Raw genomic sequence first — 13,478 nt, 5'->3', positions numbered from 1 at the left:
AAAAGTCACTACATTTATATTTTCACCTTTTAAAAGTGAAAAAATTAATTAGGATTTTATTGTCTTTAAAAGTGTTGATGAAATTAAAAGTGAAACTATCTTGTAAGTCATGATCGAATCAAAATCAGTTATAAGTACAGCAAAACATCAAGGCTGAATACAAAAGTTAGAAAGTCTCAGAGGAGTAGCCATAACTTTAGATGGGGAGTCTGTCACTTTAAAAACAATGAGTAGCCCTATGGCACTTTAGCGACTAACAATATATATATATATATATATATATATATATATATATATATATATATATAGTATCATGAGCTTTCCTGGGCAAAACCCACTTAATTAGATGATGAGCTGGAGAGGAATAACAGAAACCAAGTTATTATAACAGGAAAAAAAAAAGGTACCTGTGGATTCTACCATAAGAATTTAACTGAATATTTAATTTCAGCACAATACTGGCATCTTTTTGAGGTTTCCCTTTCTATATATGCTTGTATATAGTTATACATGTATACATATACTAGAAGTATATGTGAATAAATACTGAAAAGTCTGCTGCTGTCATTTAAATCTCTCCCTTTCCATTTTCTAAGTTGATTAGGATGTACTTAGTTTTTTTTTCTGTTTTTGTGACTACTGATCATAAGAAAACATAATTTGGATATTAGAAATATTTACTTACGTAAAACTGAAGCTTCTACTAAGATGCAAATTGTGCTTCAGGAAAGATAGTTGGGCTTTTCCTCCTCCCCTTCTCTTTTCCTTTTTGACAGTCAGTTAATAAAGACTCAACAATAAGCAGCTGCCAGTGATGTCATTTGGGACTTTGTTCACGGAGCTTGTATTTACAAGTACCAAGCAACTACATAACAGCAGAAAAGCCAGCTACCAGCAAACTTCAAGTCTGCAGTTACTGTAGGACTTTGTGGATGGTCTAGAAAGCTAACCCTGTTCTTCTGACCACAGAGTTTTAAAGTTTGATAAATAAACACTGGATAAACTCAGGAGAATTTCTGGACTGCAAAGATTTCTTATGGTTGTGATTTCTCTAGGACTGTGGCGTGTTTTAATTGAACAACTACAAGTAAGGCTTTTGCTGTTTTAGTACTTTATCATATTTGCAAAGCATCTTTTAAAATATGGTATTTATTTTTTAGTATTACTACTGGTGGTTTTGTTTTATTATAACAGCATTAAGTATGCAGTTGCTAGCAGTAATTACAGTCAGACATCTGAATATGTTTCAAGTGTGGCTAGCAGTCCCATCTTGCAAGGGCAATAGAAAAATCACAGCTATGATTCTCAATTGTATGTTTGCATGTGATGGTGTGCTAACCTGCCTTTTTTCAATATGACTGTAAAACTACACTGATTATAAAACAAAAAAAAATACGTATTTTTTATAAGTTGTTTGATGGTTTTGATGGTGGTTCCTGAGTTAGTGTCATGTAAGGACAATCAAAATTCATTCAAATACTTAACATAGTTTCCCTATGAAGTTGTATTTCCTGCTCATCTATACTTAGATGGAAGGCACAATTAATATGATTCTACTTTTAATCTCTGTACTGGTTCTGGAAGCAAAGAAAGTTTTTAAAGTTAGTCGTTCATCCAGTGAAAGCATTCAGGTAAAATGAGATGTATGCTACAGGTCAAACCTTCTTGTCTAGCACCCTCGGAAACTGAGTGGTCCTGAACCACGGAGTTTGCTGAACCACTGCAGGTCAAGCCTTCCTACCCGGCTGTAGGCTCTGCTTCTGGTTGGGGCTGCACTCCCTGCTGAATGCCTCGCTGCCTTCAGCCTCCACCATGCCAGTCTTGGCTAACGTTGTGTTCCCACTGTGCCAGTTCGAGACAGAAGCTGGCCCTGCTGCCTCCAGCCCTGACTGCGGCTGCGCTCCCCACTGCCAGTCCTGCCCAGGCTATGCTTCTTAACCTGGCCAGCCAGGGCTTTCTTGTCTAGCAATATCCGGCTGGACCATGGATGTAGCCAGACCAGAGAGTCCTGGATTTTAGAGGTTCAAACTGTAGTACAACAGGAGCAGTAGCCATTTTTATTTTATTTTTGTTTGCTTCAAACAATGAATGATAAATAACAAAGCTGAGACACTACTGAAAAGGCCTGCCCTGATAAGTGCTGTTAATAATATTTTGTATTTCTTTAGTGCCTTCAATCCACAGATCATAATGCTCTTTGCAACCACTAATTAACTCAGCTTTACAACAACGCTGTGAGGTTGGCAACAGTATTATCCCCGTTTCAAAGGGGAAGGTCTGAGGCACAGAAGTGACCTACCAAAGGTCACCCTCCTCACTCTTCTGAAAGGCTTGGAGCAAATCCCAGATCTTTCAATTCCCCATCCCATGCCTGAGCCAGAAGGCCATCCTATTTATTATATTGTCTATTCCCCAGATCACAATCCTGGGTATAAGGAGCTCTCGACCTTTTTTATTACTGCTTTCCTTGACTTAGTGATATATTTTTGTTGGGGAAACAAAACACTGTTCCTAAAGGAGGAGGCAAAAGGAAGCTTCTGCTGTCATACATGTGAGGGTTAGTCAGCATATATTACATCTGACCCCAGTTGAAATTCAGTATAAATAGGCAAGATCCCTTCTTAATTCTAATACTACCACATTGCTTGCCACCCATTTTGGCCTCATTACAAAGGCCCCACAATCCTGTAAAATGTCTGTAAGGATCTGTCTGGGTGGATCCATGCCCTGGGATTGGTGCCCTGGGGCTAGAATCACAATGAGGCTTTAGGCATTGCAAAACTAAACACTTGCAGCGCCCAATTTTTTTTGGAGCCTTGCCACCTACTTGAAGGGAAAGCCCCTAATTAAACATCCAGGCTTCCTGTTCCATTGAGGTAGTTAGATGGCTAAGAATCCACAGAAGCTGTCACACTTAGAGGGCAGTTGCCTAAATTTGCCAGTAGAAAATGTGGAGGAGACGTGGTGTGGCCTGTGCCTCCTTACGTCACCCCTCAAAAAGAGTTTGGCGCTTCCCTCCAACTCTGACGTAGATGCCTATCTCTGCTCATGATTCACAGCCACAGATCCTCTCCTGCAGATAAGCATCTAAGCACTTCCTAATGTTTATTAAAAACAAACGCATTTCATGAAAAAGCAGTGATAACTCCCTCTCCCCTTTATCTTTTAGCCCGGTAGGTACAGCACTCACTCAGGATGTGGAAGAACCAGATTAAATTCCACCCTCTGCCCAATGTGGAGAAGAGATTTGAATTTGGGTTCCCTACTTGACTGGAGTGCCCTAATGGTTCTGTTTGGGGGCATTCTGGGGCAGGTCTCTTGCTCACTCCTGTTGTATCTGTGTATATAGACAATTAAATATGCACAGGAATGGGGGGGATTGGAACCTGGCTTTCCCATCTCTTACATAAGTGCTAAGTCATTCTTAGTTACTCCGGTCGAATGCATATTTAAGTATTTTATGCAAAGTAGAAAACTTCTATAGCAGATTCTGAGGCCAGGTCTGCACTACTGGAGAAAGTCAATCTAAGATCTGTAACTCCAGCTATGAGAATAGTATAGCTGGGGTCAATGTACCTTAGGCTGAATTTCTGTGGCATCCCCACTGTGAGAGGTCTTTCCTTACTCCTTGTGACCTGGCTGAGTACTGCGATTGATGGGGGGGTACTGTCATTGGTTGATTTAATGGGTTCTTACTAGACCCACTAAATAGAACTCAGGCAGATTGATCTCTGGATGGTCGATCTCAAAGACAAGCCCCGAGAGAGCCCTGTCCCAGAATACCTCATAGTCAAGTGATTAGGGCCCCATCCTGTGAAGAAATAGAGAGCTAAATTCAAATCCATTGTCCATTTCAGGCTAACAGATTTCAATAGGAGCAGGAACAAACACTAAAAGCCTTTGAAAGTTTGGGCCAATTTTTCTTACATATTCCTTGCCTTTTGATGGCAACATAATATGTTACAGGCCTATTTTATATTTCACTAACCCAAATTAGGATACTCAAGAGAGTCCCAACCTGTATATATGTTAGTTGGACTTTTGCCTTGCTAAGGACTGCAGGAGTGGGCCCAGAAAATGTGCCTGAGGATGACATTATATATATAAAATAATCCTCTATCATTTAACTATAGTGTTAAAGTGGAAAATTGCCAGCAACACTTCTATTCTTCTAAATAAATGGAATTAGTGTGTACTTTAGCCAGTCAAACTGACAGGTGGGATTAACTTTGGACAAAACCACTGCAATTGTGCAAAAGGAGCAGCAGGACTAAGATTTTAAGCACTATTGTTACAGGGACTGATGCTACAAAGTACTCTACAACTCCCACTGATTTCAGTGAAAGTTCAGGGAGTTCTGCACCTGGCTGGATCTAGACCATGGTAAAACAGAAATACTAATCTGGCTATGGAAGTGTCTCGTTTCTAAAATGCAGTTCTATTACCTACAATAAGATTAATGTACAGTAGAAATAGCATGTTATCCATAATGCTTTCAATACCTTCATCCATTCCACGCATGCCTAATGATGTGTGGTCATGCTAAAACATTGATTACTTCAGATATTTCTGGATGGTTGCCAAATTAATCAAGGTGTTCTCAGCATGAGGAATGGGATTGCTATAATCTGAACATTACCTGGAGATCTCGCTGAGATTTCTTTGACTGGCTAATGTGGTATAGAGTGTCGCAGAAGGTACTAAACACTGTCCTTAAATTGCCTTTAAGCAATTATGGATAATGTGAACTCTGTGAAAAGTAGCTTGGACACTAAAACTGTGGATAAAAATGTCACTGAAAGATGCACAATTTACTTTGAGAGAACAAATACTGTTGTTGAACTGCATGTTTGATAGGCTTGTCACAAAATGATAGTTTGTTTTCCAGAGCCTGAATAGTTTTAGATGGTGTGCATGTACAATAAATCTATGCAACATCGAATATATAACAAATTATTTTATTTGAATGCTAATTGATTATAATAATTCATCCTTCTCTAAACTGTTAAATCAAACAGTTCACCATGCCCTTTTATTCTGTTTTTTTTGGTCACTCACAAATAATACAAATAGGAAAAGTTAATTAAAGCATACAACAGTGGAGACACATGTAATTGCTTGTCTTATTTTAATTGCAGCTGCACTGAGGTGAATGTGTAAATATTTGGGATAGGAGAATGGCAGAAACAACTCTACCTAGTTAAGCATTGTTAGTAATTACCATTCATACTTTGCCCTTTTCTTGCTATGACAGGTTATGATAACTCTACCCATACTAAGTAGTACTGAACTCTGCAAATAGTCACACTGAAATCAATTGGACTACTTGTGGAGGAAGGTACTTCTCAAAACTCTGGTCTACACTAGGACTTTATTTCAAAATAACTGCCCCGAAGGTCAAAATTATAAGTGGAGTGTCCATACCACCAAGCCTGTTGTTATGAAATAATGGGCCACAGAATTCGAAATATGTACTTCTGCTTTTCATCAGGAGCAACACTAATTCTGAAATAGTTACAGTATTTTGAAATAACAGCAGTGTGGACGCTATTTCAAAATAATTACTTCCCAGAGTAATTCAAACTTGTTACTCGCCAGTGCTTTCTAGGGCTCTAAGTCTGAGGTAGCACATCTACACTGATGGAGTCTGCCTTGGACTAATTTTGATGCTTCCCCATAGTGAGGACACACTAGTTCTAATTTGTTAAATTGGGAGTTAAGTCAAATTTAGTAACTTTGAAAGAGTTTCCTAGTGTAGGCATGGCCAAAATGAATAAGGGTCTCACTATTTGACCTTCAATTAATCTGTTCAGTTAGTCTTTATCTTCAGTGCAGTGCTGATATCCAGAATTGCATTTGTAGAGTAAAGGCAGTATGCAGTATTCCTGGCAAAGCAACTTTTGGGTGGGATAAAATAATGACTGAATTTCCTCTCTTTCATTATTTTCTTTTTGCTAGTTTCCAAAGCACCCAGGTGTATCTTCTTAAGATATGAAATAACTTGGCTAAAATACTCATTTTACTTGGCTAACTATCTGGAATCTTACACAATGGTTCACACTGATAAATTTTTGGGGGTGATTTTGTCCGTAGAGAGCTATGTTAAACTGAATAACATAATTCCTTGCTGGACTGACATTTTCACTAATGCTGCTTAAAACATATAGATATGTTCAAGGGCAAAATTTGGGGTTTATTTTGGAAGCTACTGAAAGATTAGTTTTTTAAAATAAGAATCACTTCACTATAACAGCATTGCATCTATATGTGGACCTAATTAGACTGAAATTCTTCCCTGGCTTTTAAAATAAACACATGGATAAGATGTATTTGAAACTGTTTTACATTTATAGGTCCAGCTCCAATAAGTCATTAAGCTGCCATTACATACAGCAATAGCACGTGCTTTCAAGACAACGATATAAATGAGAAAAAGATTGTTTTTCAGAGTGTATGCATTTGATTTGGGGTCCAAAACCTGCAGTCATTGTGTAGGCAAAACTCCAGTATGCCTCAGTGGGAATTTTGCCTGAGTCAGTGCCTTAGGAATTGACTCTTGGCAAAATACTTTGTCCTCAGTCTTTTATATGCAGCTTGTGTGAACTCTGCACAGCTCATGTTTCTCTGATTGCATTTAGAGGGTCATTTATTGTGCAATGTTGTCTGTCCTTATAACAGATGTTAAAGGATCTCCCTTTAAAGGCTACTCCTCCACAGCATCTAATTATAACCTACACAAAAGCGTAACAGATGTTATAATTGTCTTTACTCTTTGATTAAATAGTTTCTGCATGATTTGCTTTCTTGTCCCCTCCTTTCTTCCCCTCCCTCAGTTTCTAAGGTCTTTCTGGACAATTCACATGTGTCTTCAGTTTGTTGGCAGTGGCCGGGGTTGTTTTATTTTTCCAAATGTGTGATCTTTTTTTGTTTTCATTGTTAATATTTAACAGATTGTTATGTACTGTTGGACCAAGAAAAAGTAACACACACATTGTGATTAGAAAATGTACATTTGAATGAATTTTCCTCTTTCTACAGGTTGTAATGCACAATAACTGAGGAATAGGCATTCAAATGTGTGGGTTATTTAACAGCATGTGTATTACCACATATCATATGCCATGAGTGCAAAATAAATAACGAGTTGAGAAAAACAGTGAAGCTAAAGTCCTATCTGGGAGCTCCAGGAGGGATTATATCTTGGAAAGGACAAATTTTCACCCAGGGCGTGTCTAGACTACAGGGTTTTTTCGAAAAAAGTAGCCTGTTTTCAAAAAAATTTCCCCTACGACTAGACTGCTGCCGTGTTCTTTCGAAAGTAAATCGAAAGAACATGGCAGTTTTTTCGACTGGAGAAAACCTCGTTTTATGAGGAATGGTGCCTTTTTTCCAAAAGTGCTCTTTCGAAAAAAGGCGCTATGTAATGCAAACTGTGCTTTTTCAAAAATACTGGTTGTAGTCTAGATGCTCTTTTTCAAAAGAGGCTTTATCGAAAGTATCTTTCAAAAAAGTCTCTTTCGAAAGAGGCTTGCAGTCTAGACTTAGCCCCAGATCACCTGCCTGTAGAAGAGTTCATTTGGTAATCCATGAGATGTAGGACCTGTCATTCCTTCATGGTTTGCACAGTCAGTGTGGGCTAATGTTCAGGGTGGAGTGGTCATGTTCTCACCTTTCCTCACCCCTTGTGGAAAGAATTGTGCTCATGAGGGGCACTGAGTGGGCAATCCCTGTGCACACCAAGCCCATAGCCCTTGCAAGAGGGGGTGTGGAATGTGGGGAGAGAAGGAGAAGGATCCTTGTGCTTCTCAACTCCATGTGCTATGCTCATAATGCCCAAAGGATATCTCACCTGTATGCCGTTTAAGACCTTTATTTTCATATGCTGTTTGAAAACCCAGCTTGTTCCTGTGCACCCTGAGGTTAAAGTGTTAGTGTTTGGTGTTTGGTTGCAAAAATTTGGGGTAGTGGATGGCTAAGAGATAGGGGATGCCTCCTCCTGCTTTAATAGATTAAATATAATCCATGTCTGGAAAGACCAAAATGAACTACCATTGCAAACCCTCTGATCTCTCCTCCGGTCTATCCCTTCCCTTCCTTCTTGTTGCTGTTCTACTTTTGACACAGAGGGGCTGCCAAGCCTTTCTTGATCCCTCACCTTGTGAGCTGTCTCTCTAGCCACCTCCCACCCCAACACACATGATACCCATGTATCCAGCCTACTCGTAGACTTTCTTAGAAGGGTTTCTGGCTAACATACATTTTGAAAATGAGGTAATGAGAGAAAAAAAGTTTTGTTCCCCTCCCACCCACTTTTATGAAACCAACATACAACCCCATATAGGGTCTGATTGAGTCCATAAGGCAGGTGCAGGAAGACAAGACAATGGAAATCTGTCTTGTCATGTTGTCTTGAGTACTGCAAATTGAGACAGAGTGAAATTCAACAAGGGTTTACGTACCTAACCATCAGGCAGCTACCAAAACAGTTGCAGCAGAAGTCTCTAACTCAAGTCACTGTATGTACCATACTCACACTCTTCCACTTGCTTCCTATTAAGAAAACATTAACTCAAAGACTACAACTCCCAGCATGCAATACTGGAACTAGCAATACCACATTTCCTCCATCTTAAGAACCAACCCTATCTTGCAAAAACAACAATAATAATACAATAGCTTGCTAAACTATCTTAATAAATACCAATTAAATAACTAGCAAATAAATAATAATTAAGAATAAATGGTTGTTTAATTACAGTTACATTTCTAATTATAACTGAGAACTAATCTCCTTTTTCATTAATAATTACCTAACATAATCTCAAATCCATGTAGGTAGCTGTCTGACTCTGCTAACACATCTGTCAGGCACAATGTTCTGTCAGTTATCCTGTACTATCATCAGTGGCAAAGTAAAATCATTAGCACTAGTTAGATGGTCTGAAAAGAAACCTCTTTGCTTTGTTTTTGGTAAGCAGGTGCTATATAAATAAACAACATTTCGTACCTGACCATCTGACAGTTTGTAAGTATAAGGTCCTTTTCTTTTTGCACCTCTCCCCACTCTCCACCCCCAACTATTTTCAATGACAATGCGATTCCAAGTTATCCTTTTTATACGCTGACAAATCAACCAAATGCAGCTTTCAGTTCTATGGCCCCACAATATTTCTGTCTATATTTGTGTGTTGTTTCTGTTGAACTTTTGGGTTTTTTTTATTCAGCTACACTGATATACCAGATATAGGTCCTGTAATCCATACAATAATTCAGAAGGTGACCTTTGAATTGTGGCATGATGCATAGCTCTTGTAGATTTGTAAGAAAACTGTAGTGAAGGTCATCTGTGCTTCAATTTCCAACAGAGCTGTTTGCAGACTGTGTTTCAAATATCTGTTGAATTGTTCAGTTTCTCTGTTTGCTTGAGGGTAATAAATGGATGATCTTCTATGTTTAATATTCCTTTCTGCTAGAAAAGTTCGATATTTCAGTAAGGTATATTGCATTTTATGATCCACTTCAGGTTCCCTTTCTTGCTAAAGACTGACAAGAACTTGATCACTGTGGCAGAGATGAGATGTGACCTAAACATAACTTTAGGCCATTCACTAAAGTAACATAGTGACAGTCACTTGACACATTGTCTGATGGCAGCCTCTTCCTTCGCTGCATCTCGAAGAAAAACAGATTATAACGGATTATAATGTGTCATCATTATCTGGTCACGTAATTTGCAAGCAGGGCTGGCCTTACCATGAGGCGAACTGAGGCGGCCACCTCAAGTGCCAGACTGTGGAGGGGCGTCACTAGGACCCAGAGTGTAGAAAATTGTGTCTGCTTCTGGTGCATATGGATTCTCTCTGCAGTACCCTGAGAGGAGTAGAACAGGAAGAAGGCAGAATTGAGACCTTTCAAAGTTTTGGCCCAAACTTTGGGGGCATGGGGGTGTCATTTGAGCTCCCCGCCTCAGCTGCCAAAATGTTGTGGGCTGGCCCTGTTTGCAAGTAATGCATATTTTTATATCTGCTACAGCTGGATCATCCATTCCCATCCACCAGTTTAGGCAATGTGGATGTTTCATTCTTACAATCCTCTGGTGTGTGTTGTGTGCCAGCTGCATGAGTTTTTTGGCTGCAGTTCATCTGGCACAATGAACCTGGTATCATCTTGTGGAGAAAGTCCGTTGTATACTCTAAAGCAAGATAGCAGGACATTTGAAGTTGTGTGACCATTTTGTCATTAACAGTCCCTGAAAATGTTTTTAACTGGGCATGCAAAGGAAGTAGGTTTAAATTGTTTTTGTGTAACTGCTGTGACAGTACCTGTTTTAGGTACAACTATTTCATCATAATCCTTGATCGGTGTGTCAGATGAAGGCAAGGGCATGTGGCAGAAACAATTAGCCATCACATTTTTAATCCCCAAGCAATCTGTGTCATATGTGAAAGACAATAGACTTGCTGACCATCTAGCAATTCATCTTCCTACTCATTTGCATCCTTTAGATATTACTAGTGTTGTCAAAGGGCTGTGAGCTGAATGCAGTTTTTGAAAATATGGCTCCAAAGGTAACTTCTCCATTTTTCTGCAGCCCAAATGGAAGCAAGTGCCTCTTTTGCAATGGCTGAATAATTTCTTTCCACTTCTGTAAGTGTTCTCAAAGGAAATACAACCATCTTCTTGATACTGTCATCATGGATTTGCATAAAAATTGTCCCCAATCCATAATCTGAGGCATCCACCCTCATAGGTAACCATGCAAATCCAAGGTTATTTAATCAAATCTTCACTGCTTTGAAAGTAACTGAAGATTTCCTGGTTTGTGCTTGTGACAGTTCTATGACTGAAGCATAATTTGGAATGGGGGACTGATAGAATTGCTGTACCTCTGCTCAAAGTGGGGGTGTCTCTGTGTTCTCAGAAGAGGCAGGGCCTCAGGTGGAAGGCCGGAGCTGGATCTACCCACCCCACACCAGCCCTTCAGTGCCACTCAGAGTGCACTGCATGGGGTTCCAGTGGAAATTGAAAGAGCTCGAGGATTTGGCTGCAGCAGTGGCAGCGGCTAGGAGCTCCAAGACCTTTTGAATCACCAAGCCCTCGGGTACTTGCTCCATTGGCCACCCCCACTCCCTGTGGGTGGGCTTGGTTTGGAATAAATATGGCATATCATGTCATAAGACCTAGGAGAGCCCATGAGATCTGTGAGTCTGTCAGAGATGATGCTTTTGTAGTTGCCAAGACATGTTTCACATCAGGTTTCAGTCCCATCTGCAAAATTGCATGCACCAGAAATATCTATTATGTCTCTCCAAAGTGGCATCTGGCCAAACTCTGTTTCAGCCCTGTTGATGTGGAAGATATTTTTTGGTTCCTCAGGAATCTTCCTGACTACAATAACACCATCCAAATAACTGCGGACTCTTGGCTGGTTCTTTAGAGTCACTGGCATCGCTCTATGGAAAATGATGGGTGCTGATATAAGTCTGTATGATACATGTTTAAAGCAGAACAGTCCAGCATATGGAATAAATGTTGTGAGATCTCTGCTGTCTTCCTGAGATGTAACCTGGTGATAAGTTCTCCGTAGATGAAGAGTAGAAAACATCTTTGTGTCTTGAATATCCACGAACACTGCTATGTATGTGAGCGGATGGCTGACAGTCACAATGGCATTGTTAGAATCCTTTAGTTACACAAAGATGAAGAACTCCATCCTCCTCCTTTGTCACCACTTACACACCCATTCAGAGGATGTAGTGTCTGCAGTGATACCGCTCTGTACTATTTTTTTTTAAGTTCTAGCAATACAGCATCCCTGACTGAGAAAGTTAGCAGGTACAGCTTCTGTTGCAGAGGTGTCACATTAGGTCCAAGTTTAATTTTGTGAACAAATCCAAATGTACAGCCCCAAGCACCTCCACTCCACTATCCTCGTTAAGTGTAGAGACTGGAGTTTGCGGTGGTGTCAGCCAGGTGAGACAGAAGCAATGCCATTGACTACTCATGGTGTCTGCCCACAATAGGAGAAGCGCAGGTATAATATAGCATTCCATTGGTACACAACATGGATCAAAAGTCAAAGTTACAAGTAAGGAGCCAAGCACAGGAACATACCACATTAAGCCCAAGCTTGGTTCAGCATGTGGCACACAAACACATCCAATGTACTGTAAATAAATTGATTTAAAGTATTATTGAAACTGCTGAGCCAGTGTCCAGCATTAATTCCACCCTCTGGGGTTCCTTCATGCTAGAGCAGAAACATGAACAGTACATGCTACTTTATGCATAGTGTACTGCTTTCATCTACACTCAGAACAGCAAAACCAGGTCCAGTGCTATTATGTACTTGTTGAATAGGCTACTTGCTTCAGCACAGTTTAGCAATCTGTCTGGTCTTTTTACAGCGATTGTCCTGAACTCCCTTTGCAGAGCATCCTGTGTAATTCATAATGTGTTGTGTAGATCCACAATAGTAATATACTTTTTTTAGTGAGTTTTGCAGTCACTGGATCTGTGGCTTCCCATTTGCATTGCCCTTGTCATTTTTTGACTGCTTTGTTGTAGTACATCTTCAGTGCCTAGACTATTTTTGCCTCCACTATAGCTGGCTCAGTGTGATGAACAAAGCTTATATTTTTCCGTAGGGTCAGATCTCATTCAAGTTAGAGGCACAACTAATATGAGGCACAAGTGTCCTTCTCCACAAGCTGACTTCAAATAATCTGCCATGTGGCCAAAGTCACATTCAGTTTCCTTAAAGCAGCAATATCCTGATCTGTCAATTTCTCCTAGTTTCTGTTCATGCTAGGAGAATTTGTAGTGTTCAGCTACCACATTTACCTTGGGCACAAAAAAAATCTTCAGTGCGGCAAGTGTAGTCTTATATTTATCACCCAGAAAGGGAAGATTGTAAAATATATGCTGCTCTTCTGCTGCAAGATAGTGAATAAGCAGTGCATGGGTTGTTTTGTTTCATCAAGGATAGAGTTTTCAAGCACTCTTATCCAAACATTAAAAAGTACCCGACTGGTCAAATAGCTTTAGGGGTGGGAAGGGCACCCTTGTGACCACTTTGTTGAGACCAAAAGGGTGAAAGCCACAAAGGTATTTTGTTTTGTTTGTTTAGATAAACCACCATGCAGCTCCAGAAGCAGATGCCCCGACTCCAGCTATGACTGACACGCACACTAAGGGTATGTCTACACTGCCACCCTAGTTCGAACTAGGGTGGCTAATGTAGGCATTCGAAGTTGCAAATGAAGCCCGTGGAATGAGGTGTACCGGTAGTTCGAATTAGAGAGCCTAATTCGAACTACCTACTCCGTGCCGTGTGTAGCCGTGGGCACGGAGTTCGCACTAACGGGGATTTAAAAATGGCGGCGCCCGGCAAGATGCAAATGAAGCCCGGGATATTTAAATCCCGGGCTTCATTTGCAACTTCGAATGCCTACATTAGCCATCCTAGTTCGAACTAG

General features: G+C 40.1%; 1 protein-coding gene and 1 long non-coding RNA gene across 4 annotated transcripts in view; one reads left to right on the top strand and one right to left on the bottom strand.

Annotated features, from left to right (window-relative positions):
- Positions 1 to 13,478, top strand: part of NCKAP5 (NCK associated protein 5) — a 652,533-nt gene that overhangs the window by 31,817 nt on the left and 607,238 nt on the right. The window contains exon 1 of one of the 2 annotated variants that reach the window (XM_075933270.1): positions 830 to 1,087. The exons of the other annotated variant lie outside the window; for it this stretch is intronic. The gene's annotated coding sequence lies outside the window, so the exon portion shown is untranslated. Of the gene's footprint in view, positions 1 to 829; positions 1,088 to 13,478 lie in introns of those variants that run through there. 2 annotated transcript variants of the gene reach the window in all.
- LOC142830154 (uncharacterized) overlaps positions 1 to 13,478 on the bottom strand; it is an 89,021-nt gene that overhangs the window by 41,494 nt on the left and 34,049 nt on the right. The window lies entirely within an intron of this gene.

The sequence above is a fragment of the Pelodiscus sinensis genome, chromosome 7 (assembly GCF_049634645.1).
Source record: "Pelodiscus sinensis isolate JC-2024 chromosome 7, ASM4963464v1, whole genome shotgun sequence".
NCBI classification, from domain to species: Eukaryota; Metazoa; Chordata; order Testudines; family Trionychidae; genus Pelodiscus; species Pelodiscus sinensis.
Note: the sequence above shows the minus strand (reverse complement) of the source record. Positions and strands in the feature narration are given on the sequence as shown.